This window comes from Phalacrocorax aristotelis, chromosome 1, assembly GCF_949628215.1.
Source record: "Phalacrocorax aristotelis chromosome 1, bGulAri2.1, whole genome shotgun sequence".
Taxonomy (NCBI): domain Eukaryota; kingdom Metazoa; phylum Chordata; class Aves; order Suliformes; family Phalacrocoracidae; genus Phalacrocorax; species Phalacrocorax aristotelis.
Window position 1 is genome coordinate 65,043,173 of NC_134276.1, and position 22,479 is coordinate 65,065,651.

Sequence of the window (22,479 nt, forward strand, 5' to 3'; positions counted from 1 at the left end):
TTTTAGAGGACCAAAATACGTAATATATGAGATAACTTTACAAAAACATGTACATATCTGTATGCATGCATGATTGTGTATCTGCATCTGTATGTGTGTATTTCTGTGTGTGTGTGTGTGGATAGATTTTGATAGGCATGACATTTGTGGAAATTATCCTGTTTCCAAAGTCTACATTGTTAGTATTGAATAATTCATTCTAGAAACCTCTCCTTCACAAAAAAGTGAAGTAATTTATCTTTCAGTAGAGTCTTTTCAGCTTTCTCATTTAATTATGAAAGCTGAAACCTCTCTCTTTGCAGATATTATCCTGGCAAGAATATCTGTTCACTAGTTCCCAGGCAAACACCCTATGCCTGAATCAACAAACAGGTTTGGAAGGGATGACTGCTAAGGAGAGGCAGATATATACTTTGACAGCTGAGTTACTGGTTTATTCCTAGCTGAGTTTGTTAGCCACTGAATGACATACCATATTGCCAAAGCAGCAGTTTTCATTGGCACTAAATATAATTTTTTCTTTTAAATTGTTAAGAAAAAACAAGATCTTGAACTCCGTCGTATTTTATACTATTTCAAGGAAACAGCTCTAATGATCTCAGCTTTTATTCTTTTCCATGTTTTCTCTCTCTTCCAGTAATCTCTTAATTAATGGTTTATTTGGCTTGCTTTGCAAGGCCTTTGCAAATGGAAAACCAAACAGGTTAAAGAAAATACTTCTGAGAAGTTATAATTCAGCAGAAACTAACTTCACGACTCCATCTGTGAACTGCTTCTCAGAAAAGAAACAAACTCACATTCTGAATGTGAAAAATCCCAAACTTCAGCTATTTGCACCTGGACCTAAATTAATGAGAACCGCTCTAGGAAGAGACCTAGGTATGGCTATGAATCGGTCACTGGACACCTCTTTAACATATCAATCAAAAAAAGCGAACACACAGCTGAGCTGCAGAATCCCTTTCACTGAAACCGTTGTAAATACTACCTCATGCATCAGGGGGATGCCCGGGCCTAGGGTACCTGTGGTAGCAGGAACATGCAGCACTGAGAGACAGAAGACGGTTGGACACAGGCAGGCCACCGGACAGCTGCTGCGTTAGGTGACCTGCCTACAACCCATTGGTGCTTCAGTAACCTGAGAAATAGCAGCAGTTCCCCTTTGAAGGGATCAGCCTGAAAGGAGAAAGAAAGGAAAAAAGGCAGGGGAGATAAAATGCGCAACAGAGAAAAGCAGAAAGATCAGGGAACTATGGAGATGAGCTGGCCATGAGAGAGTAGAAGGGAGCTGAGAGTAAGGGAGAATGCTTTCATTTACATAATTAACACTCAGAAGGGTTTAAAAAAAAAAAAAAGTGACCAGCCAAGTTTCAAGGAATTATTTTAAATCCACCATCAGATTTAGGTGATTCAAATAAATCAAAGTTTCTTGCTCTCATTTCCAGATTGCTCCCTGGAAATGCAGGCTGATCTGTTCAGAGGGCTGGTTTTTATTCTCCAGATATCAAATCTGTAGTAAACAGAAAAACCTTTTGCATAGTAAGGGTTATTTAATTGCAACGTATCAGTAAGAGATAAGCACCTACACAGAGATTACCACACTCAAAACACTGTGGAAGCATTAACTAATTATGTTAAGTATTGCTACCTCCATTTTGCCCATGAGGACATTGGGCAGAGAGAGGAAATACCACACCCAAGATGACAAAGTTCGAAAGGTTGATAAGCCTTTTGACCCTACTACCTCTGCGTTTTACAGATCTGTTTACTAAAAATACGGAACATTTTTGTTTATGAAAGATGGGGATTAATAATTTACCTGGGACATTAGGCCCTTTGTACCTGCTGTACAGTAGCATGCGTTGGAAGTGTTTGAACTTTTTACAGAGGACTGACAAAGTTTAAATTGGCATGCCATGCCTCAGGCCACACTGGAGCCATGTATGACCTCCAACTGGTAATTGCACATACTCTTGAGGGTACTTGCAGGGGGATGTTAAAGACAGAGGGCAATCTTTGGTTAAAGTGTGTTTGCTAGCCCATGTAGCAATGCTGATTGCATGCTAAGCAGTGGTGATTGCATGCTAAGTCACCTGCTGATCCATACTTGTGAGGTTTAGCTGCACCTGCCCTGTGGGTAAAGAGGGTTATGAGCTTAAACATGCAGCATCCTTCTGCTTTCTTCTTACATCTTTTTACTGAAATACATACAGATACCAAAAACTATTTCTAGTTATCTGTGTTAAAAGCGCACTTGCATTGTGCATCAATTATATTAAAACAAACTGCTTTATTTCTCTACCACAGGCTTTTCTGTCAATAAGTTGTAGCTTAGATCAAAAGAACAGGGTTGCCTTCTGTTTTCTGATTCATCTATTTTGTTTAGGCATTTGCTTTCCTGAAGTCTTAAAGGACTTCAATAGGGTGAATTGTTTGTGTATTATTCACTCTTCAAGATGCCAATATATTCTAGTCAAACAAGGACTTTAAGTGTGTGCATATATATGTTTGTGTGTGTGTGCGCGTGTGTATATGTTCCAAACAATATTGTTTTGACGACTGTCTAGCAAGCGACTCCAAAGAGAACATTTTTATTATGGAAAGAAAAACTCAAGCATTTTCTTCATCATCTGCTTATCTCATAATATTAAAAGCTGGATTTCTCTAGATGTTTAGCTGCTTTTCTTCAGAAATTCCAGTTTCCTACAACCTGGAATTTGCCTCCTCACCTGAACTCAGCTGCTCCAAATCTGTCTGTTTGAAATCACTCTAAAGTCCTAGGTGCTTTCCAAAATCAATAACTTTTAATAGACCTTCTCGCATATTCTAGGCTATGTTCCTTGACCTCTAAAAACCAAAGAACAGATACTACATTCATCTATTATTATATTGCATGCAGGCATTGTCATCAGGCTCACTCTTTCTCTATCCTCTATGCATTTTTTTTTTGTCTGTGTGTTTGTTTTTTCTCTAAGAGTTAGAAACATAAAGATGAATGCTAACCTGCTGTGTTCTAGCTGTTAGTAAACCAGCACTGACAGGTTGCTGGATCTATTTTGTGATGAGTCCAATAGTATGATGGTGATATTTTATCAGTCATGATAATTCACATCATTATTTATGCATCACAAAATGCTTTTGCAAGGATCTTTCTTAACATCATACCTCTTAGCCGTATAACTTAGGTAATGGAATTTCTGAAAACAATGCCATGTTTAATCTATGAAGAAGCAGCAGCCCCACATGAATCACAGCATCATGACCACCACCTCATGTTTTGTATACATACACACACACACACACACACACATATTTAACACATGTATATATAAATAAGCTTCTTGACAGCATATGTGCTTCTCAAAGTCCCAGCTACTGGAATCAAAGGACTACACGGGCATTTCAGCTTTCATTTCTGAACAGAGTTGTAAAGGCAGACACCGTGACCAAAACATTTCCTATGAATTTTAGAATCCCCAAACCAACACAAAATAAAATCAAATAGAATCTCTGAGTTCTTTCCTTTTTTAGTCTCCCAATACATGAACCAGTCACATGATTTGGAGACCTGACTTAAGATTATGGCATGTTTAGGGACAGATACGCAGTGGTGGAACTACTGCTATGCCTGAAGTTAAGTATAATTTAGTATTTTTTAGGTTTATGTCTCTACACATATCTGTACATGGTAAACTGTACTTGGGAATGAGCAGCTGCACTGCACTCTGGCTATCCTCAGGGAAATAACTTCATTTTCCCTTCTACATCTATTTTTTTCATATATAGACAGCCAGCTTCAATATACTGGAAGGAAAGCTTGGGTTTTCTTACTGTCACAAGGATGAAGAGCCAGAGGAAATCTTGAAAAACAAGGCTTTTTTTCACTAACCGTGTTGGGAAGAGGGAAGGAGGCAGTGAGTGCTAGTGATGCTGCTGACAGCCACGCCATACAGCAGCAACTACTGTGCTGCACATCCTGTTCTCAGTGTCAGCAGCAACAAAATAAGACTCTCAGATGGGCAGAGGAGGGGACAAGTAGTTAAGGGTAAAACAAAGGTTTCTTATCTCCATCAGAATAGGCAGGCTTGAATACAATTGGAATTTGCTTTCCTGAACAAGCATATGCCTCTGACAGAAGCACAGATGGGAAATGAGGAGGGGTTTTTTTATTACTTGCTACTCACTACTCTGTACAAGGACAGCCCAGATGTGACCAGACAAGACATGGATAGAAGAGTATGTGACTCATCAGTAATGATACTAAATGTGTTAGAGGGAAGCAAGGCATCTCAGCTTATTGGATTTCCTCAGTAAATCTGGGCTTGCGATTTAACACCACTGTTAATGGTTGCATCAAGTGGGGAACTTTAGACATCTGCATTGTCAACCTCTGTACCTGAGCACTGGGTCTGGCTGAGATGGAGTTTTCCTTATAGCAGCCCTCATAGTGCTGTGCTTTGTACTGGTAGCTAGAAAGGTGTTGATAACACACCAGAGTTTTGGCTACTGCTGAGCAGCGCTCACACAGCATCAGGCTGTCTGTCCAACATTCTCCCCTCAGCAGTAGGCTGAGGATGGGCAAGATCTTGGGACAGCAGGACAGCTGACCCAAACTGACCAAAGGCATATTCCGTACCATATGATACCCACTCAGCAAGGAAAGCTAAGAGAAGGGGGTGGGGGGGGTCAACATTCATTATTTACAATATTTGTCTTCCGGAGCAACCCCTACAACTACTGAAGCCCTGCTTCTCTGGAAGTGGCTGGACATCACCTGCTGATGAGAAGTAGGGAATGAAATCTTGGTTTTCCTTTTGCTTTTGCTTCCTCGCACAGCCTTTCCTTTTGCTTTCATTAATCTACTTTTATCTTGACCCACAAGGGGTTTTGCCCACCTCATTTTGTCCCCCTCCCTGACCTGAGGGGAGTGACAAGGTGGCTTGGTGGCACCTGGCATCCAGCCAGGGTCAACCCACCACACTGAGATAGACAATGTAAGTTCCCCTTCTATGCAGTGAATTGTGTGGACATCCCTAGGCCACAGTTTCTCTCACCAGATACTGATGTTTACCTCTGGTTGGATGAGTTGCACCCAAAATGCCCTTTTACTGTCTAATACTTATTTAGACAAGGTACCTCAAAGCTGAGGGGTAATTTATAGGCACAGAAGCTCAAGACACATGGAAGGTGGGGTGAAAAGGGTGCTTCACTGGAGAGGGAACCAAACCAAAAGGTGATGCTGGTGTCCCACCCCACCCTCCTGTTAGTCTGTGTGCACTCTGTGTGCACGGACCATGAAGCCACCTAGGCATCCTCTACTGCATACTGGAAAGAGATCCTAGTAGGCAGTATAAGGAAAAAGGTGGGAAGAAAAGCCAGTGTCTCCCAGGCTCTAAAATATCTCAGCTATGACCTTGAAGATGCACATGAGATGATACCTAACCTTTAGTAATGGCTTCTCTGCAGCAATATTTGTCTGATGGGTCTCAATATTTTATCCCACAGAGTAAACAGTAAGTTTGTGACTATAACCTACAAGCATGTTGTAACTTGCAGTGGGATGCTGGAGCTCAGAGCAGACCAACCTCAGATGCAAGCAAAGTTGATACTGTGCATTAGGAAATGATAGACACTGGCTAGTAGAAAGAAGGTTTAGGAGGATGGCTCCCATGGGAGGTTCTCAATCCTTGTACGCCTGCACATCCACACAAAGGGCCTCGTCACTAAAAAATCAGACTATTACTGATTACAAACCAGGGACTCGTAAGTGGAACTGGCTGAATACTGAGGTAAATGTTTGTTCTCAGTTTGTGATCAGATAAAAAAAGGAGTGCAAAATTGCTACCTGAATCTTGATTAAAAAGTCAAATAATGTCTACACTAAGATGGTTGTGGTACGTGACTGCCTCTGATGATAAACTGGTGCAGTTGCCTGAACATTTTAGTTTTACAGATGATTTCACTGGAAATAATGGAAGTGTATTCATGTTCATAATACTTTTCCACAATATTTGATTTTTTAGATCTAATTCATAGTGGCAGGAAATATGCCTAATAAAAAATACAAGCATGTAATTAATGTTTCACTTATTATAAAGTGAAATTCATTGAAGTCATGCTATTTTTTCCATCAGATACCCCTAATTACTTAATACTCTGTATTACGAAAGTGATACCCACCCCCATTATCAGGTTTTTGCTCATGATATGCCACTAAATATAAAAATAAGTAAACCTCAGCTCTTCAGTGTATATGAGAAGTGAGTAAACTCTGTAACACCCAGGCTTAGAAGTCACTCACTTTTTAATGAGCTGTGTACATGATGGAGGAATGCTGTCTGAAAACAATGACATTCTTAAGCCTTGACAACAGTATATTGACGTTCTGTACTAGATACACACGCTGGTTGTTGTAAATGATAGTCTTCTATCACCCTGGAAGCAAGTGGTCTTGAATCCAGGGGATTTATATGGAAAATGTGTTAGCTTTTAGTTTTTCCACCTGCATATGTAGACATTTTAGTGGGCTTGCACTGATCTTTGCTCAAATGTTTCCCTTCCACAATCAGCTGTAGACTGACCTGTAGACTGAGACTCAAGAAACTGATCTAAGCGTAATAAAGGGAAAATATGGTGTTACAGAAAAGCATTAATGGAGCTGTATCAAAAGCATGCAAGCAATGGATCAATGCCAAAAGAACAATTGGCTCCTAATTTTGAGTTTTCAGCTCAAGGAGATTGGATGAAAGTTCATTTTAGGTGTTTCCCAAAAAGTCAGTATTTTTTTGAAATACTTGAAACATCTCAAGTATACCATAAATCCTGTTCTGAATCCTAGCAATCCACTTCATTTTTTACATAATTATTTTCTGTTCTGAAGTAAGGTGGTTCAGGAGGAGAAGGGAAAGCAGAAATTAATCAAGATTTAGATGATTCTAGAGAATACTAGTGTCCTTGCACATGAATGTAAAAAATGGAGAAATGCAATGAATAAGCCATATTGAGTCTCTGAATGGTGCACATGTTGCAGTTACAGCTAGATTCTTTTCACCTGAATTATTCACATAATTTAGCTCATTTGAATTGGTCAGTTTTCATATGAAGATTATCAATGTCAAATGTCCTTTTGATTTCAGGCAGATTTGGCCCAGACAATTAGGTTTTCAATGCTAAGCCATCCATTACTGGTCATTTTTTAGAGAACAAGCTGCACTCCAGCAGTTACACAGGTTTAAAACATAAAACGAAACCCCTCCTTCAAGACTTTTCAATGTATCTTTCAGCTCTTGTGCTGAACGTTCCCAACCCCTTGTGTAACAGAGGATCTCAAGTGAGGAGAAGGCTAGAAACAAATGCAATTAGCATTTGCTATTCAGATGGAAGTGTAGTTAAGTGAATGCAGCTTGTAGATGCTGAATTCCTGAGGAGTGGCAGAGAGAGCACAGGCCTCTTTGAGGCCACAGAAGGAAATTAATTCATCTGCTTTATTTAAGGGTACTTGCAAATGAGAGAAAAAAATTTCCACATAGCAGGCCACCACAGCCCAGCAAAACAAGAAGTCCTAAATGTACTACGAAAGCCCAGATAAATACCAGCCGCAAGAAAAGGAGCATTACTGAAAAAGACACGAGACATATTATCCTGATGCAGGTATTCTTGTGTTCCCAGATGTCTGCTGCATACCATAGATACAAAATATGTGTCTCTATTTCCGTGAACCCACTCATAAAGGTTTTTGCTTGGCTGATTTTTCAAGTTAATGGTAGTCAAGGCACTTGGGAGAAAGATTTATGTCAGTGATACACAGGTTCAGCAAATTGTCAAAGACTTCTGCTGTGCAATTAATCATCTTTTCTCCATTACAATTTGTAAGTGCCAAGCATATACACAGAACCATTTCTATAATATAGATATCACAGGTATGTAAGTACTATATGAATCAGCTATAAAAAAAAATACAAAGAGTGCTTGCTACCACATGGATTTGTAAATCTTTCTCTGCATAAGACACCCCTCCAAAAATTGTGGAGGCTGTCGCATTTAACTGTCGTCGTTTTTATGACAGTACTTTAAGCAGATCTGCATCTCGGTTATATCTGTGCTCCCCATGCTCCTTCTTCTGGAATTATGTGCATTAGGTTTTTTGTTTTTTTCCAGAGGGAAGCTATTTCTAGTAAAAAAAAAAAAAAAGGAAGAAAGAAAGAAAACCACTCAAGAAAAGGGATCACCTAAGGGTACTGGCTTGTTGCTGACTGGTTTGGTTTTTTTTATAAAAGTGGGATTTATGAAAGAATCTACATATACTAAGAGATTGATGGTGCCTATCAGGCTGTTAAGAGTGGCTCCACTGAATCTTCTCCTGTTCGCCCAACCAGCATGCTATCTCCCAGGGTCAAGTAAGGAGACAGAAGTTTGTCTTCTTTTCTCTGTGCTAGAGCTGCTGCATTACCAGCAGCAGCCCTGAAAGATGCCTTGATTCAGAATGAGCTGAGGGTTACCTTTTTCAGTGGTTTCTGTGAGATACTTTAGTGAATAAAACTTATTCTTTGAGAACCAAAAGAAGCTTTACTCCTTTTCAGGGAGAGGTAGTCTTGCAGTCCAAGCCCGAAAACTAGAGCTCTGAGTGATGTAGATGTAGATTCCCACATCATCCTGATTAAGCCACCTGCCTGCCTCTGTTTCCCCCTCTTTTAAATATACTCAAAGTCAAGCTCCTTATTGCTCTACTTCAGTGTAAGCTCAGAACACAGCTTCTCATACAGTGTATTAATAAGTAATTAAAACTGCAGACAGGACATCACAACAGTCACAGAGGAATTCCAGGGGAAGCAGGCTCACCTGCAAAGGCATCGGTGCTGTGAGTGCTCACATCTTCCTCCTTCTGACCATTTTCCCTCTTCAGGCGATTCTGTGAGAATTATGTTAATTTTAAAAGTCACACCCTCAATAATCTATTACAACTCTTATGTGCAATTTCTTTTTGGAACTCAGGAATACAAAATATCCAGATTACTACTGTTTATTGCCCCAATAACTTTTGGAAGTTAGTTTTACAATGTGTATACTACAGCATTCCACACAGATCAAAGCAAACAAACTGCTCTAATTGGGTTTCAAGATCAAATACACCAAGCTCTACATTCTCTGAGCTACATGTGGCTTAAATTATATATATTGTACAATTTTGGACTGCATATTTCATGCTGTACACTAAATGGAGCACATGTGGTTTGGAATGTGTGTACTAAACGCATTAGGCCTCACACTAACCAACAGGATCACCTAAATGCACTGACAAGAGCCTAATAAAAGTTGATTGTGATCCAGATTCAGACCTGATGTGGACAGATACCAATTCATTGACTTCAGTGGGGTCTGTGGGTGCTAAAAGTGAGGCTGAACCTTTTATGTGAGGCTTCAAACACACGTAAAAAAAGAATCAGCACAGAGCAAATTCTTGCCTGTCAACAATTACTCTGGATTTACATGAGCAGAACAGGTATCAGAATATGTGCACGCATATATATTTAGGTTGCAGATTTCCACCCCTTTTGGCTTCAGCCTTTTTTTGTACAAGAAATAGTGTTCACACCTAGATATGAGTGGTGGTTTTTATATTACTGCCAATAAAATAAATATATTCAAACCTAGTTTCTAAAAACTATGAAAATTTCTGTGGATTTCAATTGATAAATAAAGAGAGAGACCAAAAATTATTCTATTGTGTTTCAGTGACATTTTTAAAACATATTTCAGGCAGATACAAAGATATCACCTTAAAGGAGCTTGGGTACCAAAAGATGTTTGAACTACCTAAATTCATTCCCATTTTGATAGTTTTTTGTAGCTATTTGTACTCTTCAAGAAACATATCAATTTGCCCACAAAGTTGCAAAGTCATTTTCAAATACTCAAAATGAGTTATATTTCAAATATTACAGGAAATTTTTGATTAAGCACTAAAGTGCAGCAGAATGTAAAGCCTGGCATAGCCAGAATATATGAGTGCATTTAAGCAGCTTTCTCAATTTCCAGCACTTTTGGCACCAATAAACCTGAAGGCACACTTGCTAGAGAGCTGTCACTAACTTGTCTCACAGTAACAGCCTTCACAGATGACTATAGTGAAATCTTTGTCAAAGCTTCTACTGTCGCATGTTTCTTGATGCTGCACTGTTTGGAAAGCAGTGTAACAGAAACAGAAAGGCTTGGGATGTTTTTGAAGAGGGAATGCAGAGGGGATACACAGCTGTAACTGGACATCTGCTAGTGCAGCAGGGTAACATGAATGCAGGAGATGAATACCTCATTTTACCATGGTATGTTATGCAGGAATTAACCATACAACCACCAATGTTAAAGGACAAAATAATATTCTAGGTCAAGCTATAAACTATTCTGCTACCATTAAAATAAAAAAAAAAAAAAAAAAGCCAGAAAAATGATGAAATCTTTCCTGGAAAGCCTATTTTTCATGTATTCTTGTGAAAGAACATGCTTCCTGTGAGCTAGGAAAAAAACTGGCAAATACCAATTTTCCAGTACTTTCTGTGATTTGAGACAGATGAGGATATTATGTAGGAGGTTGGCGTGTTTGAAAGAAGTGCAGATATGTTCACCAGCAAACAGGCTTGATTTTTCAGTCAAGGCCATGACTCCCAATATCTACTGATTTCAGTAGAGATGGAGGTGAAATATCTGAATATCTGAATATCCTGCAAACTGCTGAACCTTTTTGCACCCTTGGACCTGAACTGAGGGAGCACTTCAGCATTTCAGCAGAGCCCAAGGGATTTGCCTGGAGAGAAGGGATTTAAGCACCTGACCAACTCATGAATTAGGGCTGTGCTACGTTTCACTTAATACAGCCTGCTGATTGCGTCTCCCCACTATTGACAAGGCTCAGATAAATCATCCTTTGAAACCATGTGGACATGGCAGTGTCAATAATAGACTTCAGGCTGGAAAAATGAAATGGTAATTGTCATCTGTGTCTATGTCCATGCTGCCAAATGAAAGAGGGGGCAATCCACAGCACGGAAATCAAATGGCATGGGCTGACTCATGCCCTCACTGTGTAAGGTTCTCGCTCTGCATATCAGGCTGACCTCCTCCACACAGCACAGTAATAGGCCCAGCATCCCTTCTGGCTCCTGAGTGGTGTCCCTGGGACCCTAAGGCACGAATATTATTCTAAAAGTGTCTATTAATTCCAAGGTTTTTGAAATGGTGTGAGGGCTGTGTTGCAGCCTGCCAGGGTGAGTGAGACTCAGGGTAGGTGTTGCATGATCCAGGGTGCAACAGGAGGGCATATAGAGTTGTTCGAGACTTCTGCGATGGCGTCGAGGGACAGGCTGATTCACAATGCTTTTTTTGAGCAACCCTTGGAACGCAGTGACTATTGTTTTGGGAGAGCTAGCTGAAATGGTCCAAACCAGACCAGAGGGTGAGCTGACAATTAAGCCACCTGGACACTCAAAAGGCCTGTGATGCAGCACACTGCTTAGCCTGCTTTTATTCAGTAAATTTACTTTGTTCAGTAAAGAGAGATATGTAGTAGGGAACAATATACCAAATATCATTTAATGACTATGATGTTAAATGAGGAGGGCAGAAGGGCTATTCAGTGGCAGGCAGGTGGAAGTGTTTGGAATCCACATCCCAAGAATGAAGGCAGAAAGTTATGGCTAAATGATGCAGGCTTTTTTTCTGCTGCACGCTCACCAGAGATTTATTCTGTCTCTGGAAACACTTATCTTAATGCATTCTTCTGTAATTGATTTTTGTATATATTTTCCATATTTTCTCCCCTATTTTATTTTGTTACCAAAGGTTACTTACATGGAAACAGAAATATTTTGAGAGGTTTTATATAAGTTTTTCTGCTCTTCCTGCATCAGTTTTTTGCTTAAGCTCAAACTCTTTGGCTATCCAAGCTGGATTGCTTCTGAGACAAGAGCATTCCTCACAGACAACTCTCCAGCAAAAAACAAGGTGACTCGGCTGTGACAGGGATGTTTATGGAGGAGACAACAACATCAATCGCCATATCAGCTTGGCTTTTCCTGCACATGTCTGAAGCCTTATTGCTCAAAGGGCATTGACATTCAGGAGAATTTGTCCAACCAATTTCAATAGATATGGACTTACCAGGTGGTGCAAGACAGGTTTGGGGGTCCCCTGTTTCTGCTCCGTTCTGCTGCAGCTGGAGAGACGCCAAAGCAATACACAGTCAGGTGGGGGACATGGGGGAAAGGAGAGAAGGAGAGAGAAAGAGAGAATCTCCGTGTATATCCGTGTGTATCTCATTCTATTCTCCACATAAGTAATTTTGTATCCTAATAACAGGCTTTTCCAGCCTCGTTCCCTTGCTCATGTAGAACTACATGTGCCACTCATTTCTCTTGTCCCTTAGCAAAAGACAAGAGAAATGGTAATGCTCTTTTCCTAATACCCTCTTCTTGGCTTGTATTGTATTGCAACTCTATCTTAATATATGTATTTCATTTTCTTTGCTCTTTTCTAAAGTGAAGATTGAAAGCAGTAAGTGTACTAGGTCAAACACAGTTGGGAGCAAACAGCAGTACAGATACGGGTGGCGTCCGGAAATGCTGCAGGAGTCATACTCAGACCACCTACCTACCTTATGTGTCAACACTACTGCAGCATATAAATTCAAGACAGCAGTGTTCAGTTCCTACAGCCTGCTATCCAGAGCTGCCTTCTGTAGGTCGCTCTTGTATATAATCCAAGGCTAGGCTTAATACAGCTAGGTTTCATACAGCCCTCTGAATTTTTACTGGTGTTGAATTTGTCTTCACTTGTATACAAGATAAAACAGATTAAGCCTTCCTTTCTTTCCTTCAGTTTCTCTTTTCGTTTTATTGCTTTATTTCTTCTGACAGTGAAGAAATGGAAAACACCTTTACCTTGCTTTGTTGCACAGAAATCTAAGAGATGATCAGTTTTCTTTTTTTTCTTTCTTTTTTTTTTTTTGTTTGGTGTGTGTTAGCTGAAGTTTAGGGTTAAGTGAATCTTTAACTTTTTTAACAGTAATTTTTCAATTGATCCACTTGGGTTTACTTCAAGAGGTTTACTGGTTCAGTTTTAGAAGTGTGACCATGTCTACCAGTAGTTTATTTTAGGAACTCTAAAGCACATGTCTCTTGAGTGAATCCTACCTTTGCAGTCAAACGCCTTAAAAAGCTTAATTTTAGTTGTCTAAAAGCTAGGCATTTAATCTAAGCTCCCTTTACAGTCAATGAAAAGAAATAAGCATGTCCAAGAGACAATTCACATCTCTGTGCCGATTACAGAAATAGAGGAGTCTCTACTAGACTATAAACCAAGTTTTTAGTTGGCTAAAAGAGATCCCTCACTTCATAAAAATGAGGTAGTGCAGTCATTTTTGAGAACGAAGATTAGGAAAAAGGAGGTTGTTTTCTGAAGAAAAGCTTTGATTTAAACAGATGCACAGGATCTGACTGCAATATTACCACTCATGCATACACATTTCACTAGAAATAAGTCATTTTGTAGGACGAAAGAGTTTCAGGGAAGAGATATGTGCAAAAGGCCTATGAAGCTGTCTTGTATTCCTGAGATATTTGACTACACACAGAGTAGTTTCTCCTGAAATATGACCCTTGTGTTCTATTTCCTCTCACAGTACAAGTACAAGTCCTAAAAGAGATCATGGCTGTTTGGAAGGCAGCAAGATTGACACGGATGTTTCATCCAGCAGTTATCCTGGGATTTGGAGGTCATGCCAGATGATCTGTTTTCTGTATGTGTCCCTACCAGAAACATTTAAGAATTGTTAAGGCAGCTCATTACCCCTATGAGCAGTGCAATCAGACGGAGACTTTTCACAGAGTAAGTCTGTGCAGCAAGTACAGAGTTCATTTACTGTTATTATTTTCTTGCTGTCCATCTGGTTTTGGGCCTGCCTTCCTTGATACCCTTTCATCTCCAGTCTTGCCGTAGATACTGGCTCCCTGACTGTAAAGCTTTTGTGCCTGGCCCTTGAACATTGTGGCGAGAAGATACCTCCATGCCACCTTCTAGCCCTTCCCATCTCGGTGCTATTTGTGCTGCATCTTTCATTGTGCAAAGAACTGTGAAGCTGAAATGAAAAATGGTGCTTCAGGAAACACCCAGCACCCAGAAACCTGACTATTTATTTATACTCAACTTAGGGTTAATTCTTGGACTATTCTTGCTTACTCCGCCATCATGTCTTCTGACCTCAGAAGCCTTAAACATATTGAAGCATTATAAATCTTTCTTAAACCCAGATCTATGCAACAGCAGCATAATCTGTTCTGAAAGTGCTATGGGATGAACCTCATTCACAATACTTTGCTTCACATACCATATTAAGCATAAATAAGGTGGCAGTGTCCTTAAATACCAGATAGTGAACATCCTAGAGTCAAATAAACAGAAACTGCCAAAAGAAATCATATAAATGGCACATGCTTTTGCATTTGAATGTTAATGATTTCCTTTCCAGTAAAGGAATTGATTCTGCAGATTTGATTTATTGTTAGCTCAGCTCAATAGCATTGATTTAGATATTGGGCATGATACGTGTCACTACAGTTATTGTTTCCCTGAAATAATTTGTTTTGATGTATATACATTGATTGAATTTTTACTGTTTCAATAGCACCAGTCATTACGGTACTGGCATGACACTTGCAAGCACAATATACAGGTCTCTATTTCCTGAGCTGGTAGTTCTGTGTCATGGCAGTCAGCACCCACTTCTACACTGACTTATTATTTTTGAAAACCAAATGGAAATCATACATTCATTACCACCTGATACGGCCTGTTAATACAACCTGATAGAGCAGGGAAGACAACTTGACAGTCTCAAAAAGGAAAGTGTTCTCTCCCTTTTGCAGGACACACTGGGTAAATAATGCTTTAAAATCCCAGGTCTCCTCTGGTCTTCTGAAAGTGTCCCCCTCCCCAGCCTGAGTACTGCCAGGGGACCTGTCCCCTGGACCTGCACCTGTTGTTTATTCATGCCCCTTTGTCTTCTCAGGGACTGGGGAGGGAGGTGTGATTTTCACAAGCACTTTCATAGTGTTCTGGACAGTACCAACAACCAAACTCTCAACTTCGGTATCTTTTAATTGACTTCTCATTATCTTATCTATGAAAGGAGAATACACAGCAGTTATACACACATTTTTGGCCCAACTGAGAGAGGTATTATCTTAATGGATTGCCAACTACTCTGTCTTTGAAAACTGGTATTGTTTCTAGGTAATCTAGAACTATTAGTTCTAACATTAAGGGCAACAAGGTTGTCCAGATATTCCTTGACTTGTGATTTCCTCACATGACCAGTTTTTGCAGCCACTTTCCTCACAGGGTGGGAAATCATCAGATACTTTCTCTTTCAAACAAGAAGTCTCTGAACCGATGGTCTTTTATGCTACTCTGTGTATGGCTTTCTGGTAATTTGCTATGTCTTTTCCTTTTTTAAATTAAGAGTCTGCAGGGTTTGCTTGGCATTTGCTGGTTTCTGCTTTGCAAATTTCAGGTTTTATTCAAAATGGAGTCACCTCACCCTTGATGATGACAACCTGCCCTCATATTTGCTGCAAGCAGTTATTTGCCCTTGTTATCTGACTCTCTCTCTCTCTCTGTAGTTTTCAATAGCTGCACCTTAGCTGTTCTTAAGCACTTTCACTTTAAAGAATACAATCTTCACTGCAAATCTTCACTTCTACCTGTTCTGAGCAACATCGTGTCCATCTCTCACAGGGAATGCTTTGCTTTGATCTTCTTGCCAGCTCTAATGCTTTTAATTTGATCTCTAATTATTCCCTATAATAACTGTTTCAGTTCATGTGTCTCAGCTTTAATATAAGGGTGATTAAGCATCCAGTGACCCTGCTTGGCAGCCACCTTCTAGTAAAGAAACATACCATTCTCTGACAACATTCCTACAGGAGTCCAAGTGCTCTTAAATTTTCTAATGATTTTAGGAATATATACCCTTCTTCAGGTTCCCAGGGTCTAAGGTATAGCTCACCAATGTGCTAAGCTCACCATAAATACCCATGTGAAATACTTCTGGGCTTTTTAATTGCACTTGCTCCGCAGTGCAACCACTTCCTGCATTTCTGAGTTGTTTTTAAACATTCAGGAATTATTGTGTAACACATAAGAGTGCTTGTTTAGAGAGAACTTTATATCCTGTTTCTCCCAACCTTTGATAGACTAAGATTGCAAAAGGATATGGCCCTCTCACCTAGCATGAAAAACTCTACTGACTATTGTAATACTATGAAACATTGAACTACATACATTGTTATAGATGGGAATACCATAAAGAATTTAATTAATTATAGCTTGCTAACTTTGTCAGTGCATGTTTCTAGTACTGTGGCTAACACTCTATTTTTGACATAGAATAAACAATTGTGAGTTACAAATGGGAATTGAATTTATGCAGCTGTTAAAAGGCACAGAACTGTAATTTAGAGACAAAACTGACTGTTCTTTTTCTTTCCTTTTTATCTGGAAAGTGGTTTCATCTTTCAAAAACAGGGTGAGGATTTCACCTTAAGGGTGTTTTCCCTTGCAAGTTTTACAAAAATATATTTTTTTTTAAATTATAAATTAGAATCACATAGTCAATCAAATCTATTTATGCAAATCAGAGGTACCTTTATGCAGAGCTATGCCAAAGATATAGGTAAGGGTATTGATACACATATATGTATATCTTAAGAAATCATTTTGCCTTTATAATCATTGTAATGCAGATGTTGCTGGATTCCTATTAACTCTATACTCTTCATAAAAAAAATAATTTTTCCAAGAACTGAAAATCTATTTGTAAACATTTTAAAACATCGTCAAAGGAAAAAGTTACACATTTTAACTTTAATACATTCTTCTTTTCTCCCAGCTCAGCTGCAACTTTTAATTCCCTCTGTTGATAAACCCTTTTGTCAAATATATCCGATGGGAATTTAAAACAGACACTTATTTCAATACAGGTTTATGAGGATGTGATAGGTCAAAGCAAATAGATTATAACAAGAAATAATATTGGATTAATGGCACCTGTTGTCATAGATGAATTCTATGTTTGCCTCTCAGGGATCAAGATAAATTAATCACCTCTTACATATTCTAGACATTTCTATTTGTTCTTTTCAAAGGAAGACAAGAGCCAACATTTGTCGATATTTAATTGTTTTGTTGTTGCTGGATTTTTCCCTCTGTGAGGACTGTACAGCAGGAGAGTTGTAAGTATGACAATAAGCACCTGCACCTGCTGCTTTACCAAACTCTTCATTACCGTTTACTCCTGGAGCCATGGGCAACAGACACTGTGCCCCTGGGGGGCTTCTGTCTGTCATCCCTCTCCAGAGCCAGGTGATTGTCCTGTAAGGTAGTGTACCCTTCCCCACACCCTGCTGCACTCAGGAGATCAGTCAGAAGCAACGGTGTTGGCTATGTGCTCTTGACTGAAAGACATGGGGTGCTTTACAAGTTGCATCAAATCCTGACCCTCTTTTCTGATCCTCTGTCAGAGGCAAGCTACATCCCAAAGAAAAATACAGCTTTTAGTCTCTTGTCAATAAAAGCAAAACACTGAAACACAAAATCAGAGCCCAGTTCAGCAACTGGTGAAATACTGGAACACATACGTGCTTTTAAGAGCATTTAGTTTATAATTGCCATGCTACAAGGACAGTCTTTTTGTTTTGTGTTCGTATGGCTCTCAGCCCCACAAAGTCCTGGGCCATAATAGGAGCCTGTAGATGTACAGTCTGTTGTGACAGAAAGGTAATGGTTGTCTTAATGACAAGTGCCAGCATTGTCCCATTGACCTTTGTCAGAGCAAATAGGCAGATAAGAGGGTGGTGAAACACTGGCACAGGTTGCCCAGAGAGGCGGTAGATGCCCCATCCCCGGAAACATTCAAGGCCAGGCTGGACGGGGCTCTGAGCACCCTGGTCTGGTTGAAGATGTCCCTGCTCACTGCAGGGGGGTTGGACTAGATGGCCTCTAAAGGTCCCTTCCAACCCAAACCATTCTATGATTCTGTGATTCTGTAATAATATGCTGCTCCAGTCTTTTGGAAGGGATGGTGTCAAGGGGAGTCAGCACTTAGGAAAGGAAGTCCAAACTAGTCCATGAGGAAAGAGAGGTGCGTAAAAGGAGATGCACAGGCCAAATAAAAGAGCAGGTAAAGATCATATCTGGCCTTGATTTTAACAAGCCTATTCTACATGTACAAGCAGGTATTGATGGCCACAGAGTTAGCATGATACTGTAAAAGAGTGGCATGCGTGTAAATGTTTCCAAAGAAGAACCCACAGACCTTGCAATGGCTGCTGCTTACAGGAATCCTCAGTAAATCTTTAAATTTCCCCTTTGCAGTAGCTGACTGGTAATGTTCTCATATCCATCTCTTTGATGAATGTCTGGATTTCCAAGAGCAAAATTCCACTTATTTGGGAACTTCCTGGTTGAGCAGGAAACTTTCAGACTGATCATGTTGGCATATGTCTATTATTTTGACTAATTTTTCTCTTTGTGATAATCCCTCTCCCACTCTTCTGCCTTCAGCTCTTTTACAAGCTTTGAAGAGAACATCTTCTCTTCAGTGGAAGAGAAAGGAATTTCAGCTCTCTCTCATGGCTTTTGTGTTTCTGCAGTCTTTTTGTCCCAAACATTTGCACCTCACCTTTGCATTTAGGTTCCTGTTGCTAGTGTCATAGAGGAGCCTATTTGCCTATGTTCTATACTAATATGCAGGTTGATTTCCCGATCTTTTCATAACCTTCCATCTTTCCACATCACATTCAGGTTCCTTGCTTCTGTCTTTGAGGTCATATCAACCTGTCCTGTGGCAAGCCTGGTTTTACTTTTTTTCCTCTCTCTTTCCCACTATCTCACTTTCTCAGCCTCCTTTCAGTCTGCTTTTCAGCCTGTCCACGTTATTTTCTCGTGTGTTACAATTCAGCTGAATAGGAATTTTATCTTGCTATGGTTGTAAACTGCTCTTTACAGATGGAGATATATGCAGTGCAAATATTTATTAATACTGGCTGTTACTTATTCATCACCTGCATGAGCAAAGTCTTTGGCATTAGCAATACCAGTAGGTCCTGTTCCTCTTACAAGCTACAGATAAAACTAGCTCATGATCAAAATTTTTATTCTACAAGTCTTGAAAATTTTAACTTCTGATTTCATCCTAAAATGCCATGTTACCTTTTGACACTAGCTTTGCAAAGTTCAAACCACAATTGCATTCATATGCAACCTGACTCAAATTTCACTTATGACTATTTTGGTGTTCTAAATTCACACAAAGAATGTGGCTTTTCTGAGCAACCCAGCAACCAACATCTTTCAAGTGATCCCTAACTGCTGTTCAAGTAAAAATTCCCAAATCCTTTTTTACAGTATCTGACTAATGTCAATGCGTTAAATTCAAAGGAGATAGGTATGAGAAACAGCTATATCATTTAAAAAGATGATAATTTGTTTACAATGATTGGTTTTTGAAAAGGAGTTTTCTCCAAGACTGCACCAGTCTGTCAGAGAAAAATTAATATGTAGACATTTTCTAGCTAATAATATTTGTTTACCTTTGCATATATGTGTATAAACAGACATGTCTGGGATAAGCTTACAGTGTGCCTGCAAGGCTTATTCTGAAATGTATGGAACCAGTCTGGGATTGCTTAACAGCAAGAGGAATAATCATGCAGCTAAAATGACATCTCTAGCATTTCACTAGCTATCTTTCTAAATCTGTATTTGTTTGATACCTATGCCCTCTTGAAACTGGCAGAGAGCTTTCTGAGTGGGCATAGTGCCACCCCAACAGATGGTTATAGGCGAAGGCATGCCAGAGAACCAGTATGTGCATCACGTTTGAGTATTAAGTGATGGATTTCCATCCAAGAATGTCAAAACAGCAGTCAATGCAGAACATCTGAGCCTATGGTTAAGGGGATATGCTGACTATTCCTGGTCAGAGCTGGATTAACTTTCAAGTTTTGTTGTTTTTTTTAATAAAAAGAGAGAAAACCTTCTCCAGCTGTGAGATTTTGGCACTAATACGAGTAGAAAGAAAGAAAGAATAGAAAGTATTTAATGAAATGTCCACCTTTAACAGCTCCCTACACATCAGCACCTGAAATCTCTCCAAGTAAGTAAAAATAGGCTTCCATGGCATGGCTCAGTTACCTGACTGACTGCAGAAATTAGACCTGCAGATTAAACATCATGGTAGCCCATGTATGCTTTCTGTTAAACACAGCCCAGTCCTCTTCAGGGTATGTCACACATCATGTCAATTCAAATTGGCACATGCTGGTGAATAATACCGTGTTCGTGCCAGGAAGGTTTGGTGCATCTATAACTGACAACACTCTTTGCACTGGGAAAATTAAAATACTAATGTAAAATGATTAATTCTAAATTTCGTATTCTCCATCTTTCGGTTAATTTCTTATACTGATCTACAGTAGGAGTAAAGCCCTGAAAGAAAAGAAAGGAACATATTGAGTAGTTTCAGTTGGGTCAGGATTAATATTTATTTTCAGAAAATAAAGACATTGCTAATAATCAAGTTGTATGGTCCTAAGGATTATATTGTGAAGGTTAAAGCTGATGCTGTTAGGGGAAAGAAATATGAAGAAAGAACCTGAAAACAACATGGTTTTTTGGAATTTATTTTAAAGTGAAATCAAATTTGTGGATAAGAGAAGACACTGGGTACCAGGATGAGAAGAAGCTGCCATGAACTACTATGAAGACCTACAGCCACTGGGGAACAGGGAAAACTGTGCATCCTTTTAAGCTACAAACCCTGCATCTCACCTGGTTCTGGCTTGCCTGGTATCTCTGATATTTTAGGCTATATTTATACAGGAATATCATGCTGATCTGTTTATTTCAATCTAGTTGTGGCAACTCAACTCTAATAAACTGTTCATTTCACTTTGCTGTCTAACTTGATGTAATTTCCTTGTTAATCACAGTGTCAATGAAGCTTTGTGATTATGCTTCTTAATTGCAAGACCTTTGCTAAAAAAAACCCAATGAAACTATTTGGTTCTGCCAAAAATCACTGTCCTGATTTTTCTTGCCATTAGCTGTAGCATAGGTGCCTAAAATCATACAAAATCTCAGGCAGAAATTTAGGCTAACAGACTGCCTAATTGCCATTATTTTTGCCAATATCATTTCTGAACTACTAAAGCATAGTGGAAAACAACACTCTGCTGAATGTCATCATCAGTGTAATCATTGTTAAGAAGTTGATGAAGCATTTATGTCTGCTGAGAGCAGAAATTTTTGCTAACAAAAAGCAGAGGTAAGGTATTGCTTTCTCAATTCTAGCCTAAACAATTAAACAAGAAAAGGATTCAAGGTTTGAAGCATAGGAGGACTATGGAAAAGAAACATAAAAGAGTACTTGCAAACTCCTGTATGTAATATATCTTTCCCACTACCCATAGGGTTAATATTTGGGTTTGATACATAAATAGACATCCCATAGGACAATTCAGTAAGGTGTGATCTCTGTACCGTGCAGCTTAAGGGAAAATTAACATTAGGATTTCTCCCATGCAAGAAAAGGTGCTCCAAACCAACTGTTTACCTAAGTCTCTTCTGACTCCAGAGTGATGCAGGCATTTTTCACCTTTTCCAAATTCACTGGAAGAGTTCTCCTTCATAACTCTGCTTTTACAGTTGTCTGCAAATATACCCACCTGAGTTCCTAAAACAGCCCTTCAGCTGCTTGTCTTACATCCCTCCTTCTCGACTCTACAGTTTATGATGTGTTTAGGTGCTCTCTACATGATGACTCTGATCTACATGATGCACTGATTGAGGAATGGCAAGTAAAATGGCAAGGAAATTGGAAAACAAGCATCCATTCTAAACTCTGTTCCTAGGAAACATTTGCATTACAGTTGAAAGATGCGTTTACAGATAGACATGAAGGTAGTTAACACAGGTACCGGCTTCATTGAAACACTTCATCCCAGCAGTAACTGTAGGAAGGAGAATGACTTTTAGCCAAGGTGCAGATGAGATTTTCAGATGAGCTCTGTCCTGGTGCACAGCATGCTGTCAGCTGTGCCTGCATAAGTTAGGCTACCCAAGCTGCTCCAGTGCAGGCATCTCCCTCATCTTTTTGCTGTGATGACAGTTTTCATTTCTAAAGATTTGGAATGCTATTTCTTACTACTCCAGATGTGATAATTTCCATGTTAATTCTCCCAGGATAGATTAAACATTTGGGAAATACTGTTGATTTTAGGTAGACGAGATAGTTGTCATCTCTCAGCAACACAGTAATTGCATACATAAACCAGTGAGTTTTCTTTCTGCAGGGAGATATTTATTACTCAGATAACATAAAAAGATTCAGACAAGGCTTTCAACTCTCCCCAAAATAGTCTGAATGCTTGA

At 39.4% G+C, this 22,479-nt stretch overlaps 1 long non-coding RNA gene across 2 annotated transcripts; it reads left to right on the forward strand.

Moving 5' to 3' along the window:
- The first annotated feature begins 1,868 nt into the window (after window positions 1-1,868).
- LOC142056249 (uncharacterized) lies at window positions 1,869-21,004 on the forward strand. 2 transcript variants are annotated; one of them, XR_012660272.1, is made up of 3 exons: window positions 1,869-1,957; window positions 13,670-13,875; window positions 20,739-21,004. It is a non-coding gene; the product is annotated as an uncharacterized LOC142056249 (long non-coding RNA). The 2 variants fall into 2 exon arrangements; XR_012660273.1 differs by lacking the exon at window positions 1,869-1,957 and adding an exon at window positions 12,150-12,236.
- Window positions 21,005-22,479: the final 1,475 nt, after the last annotated feature.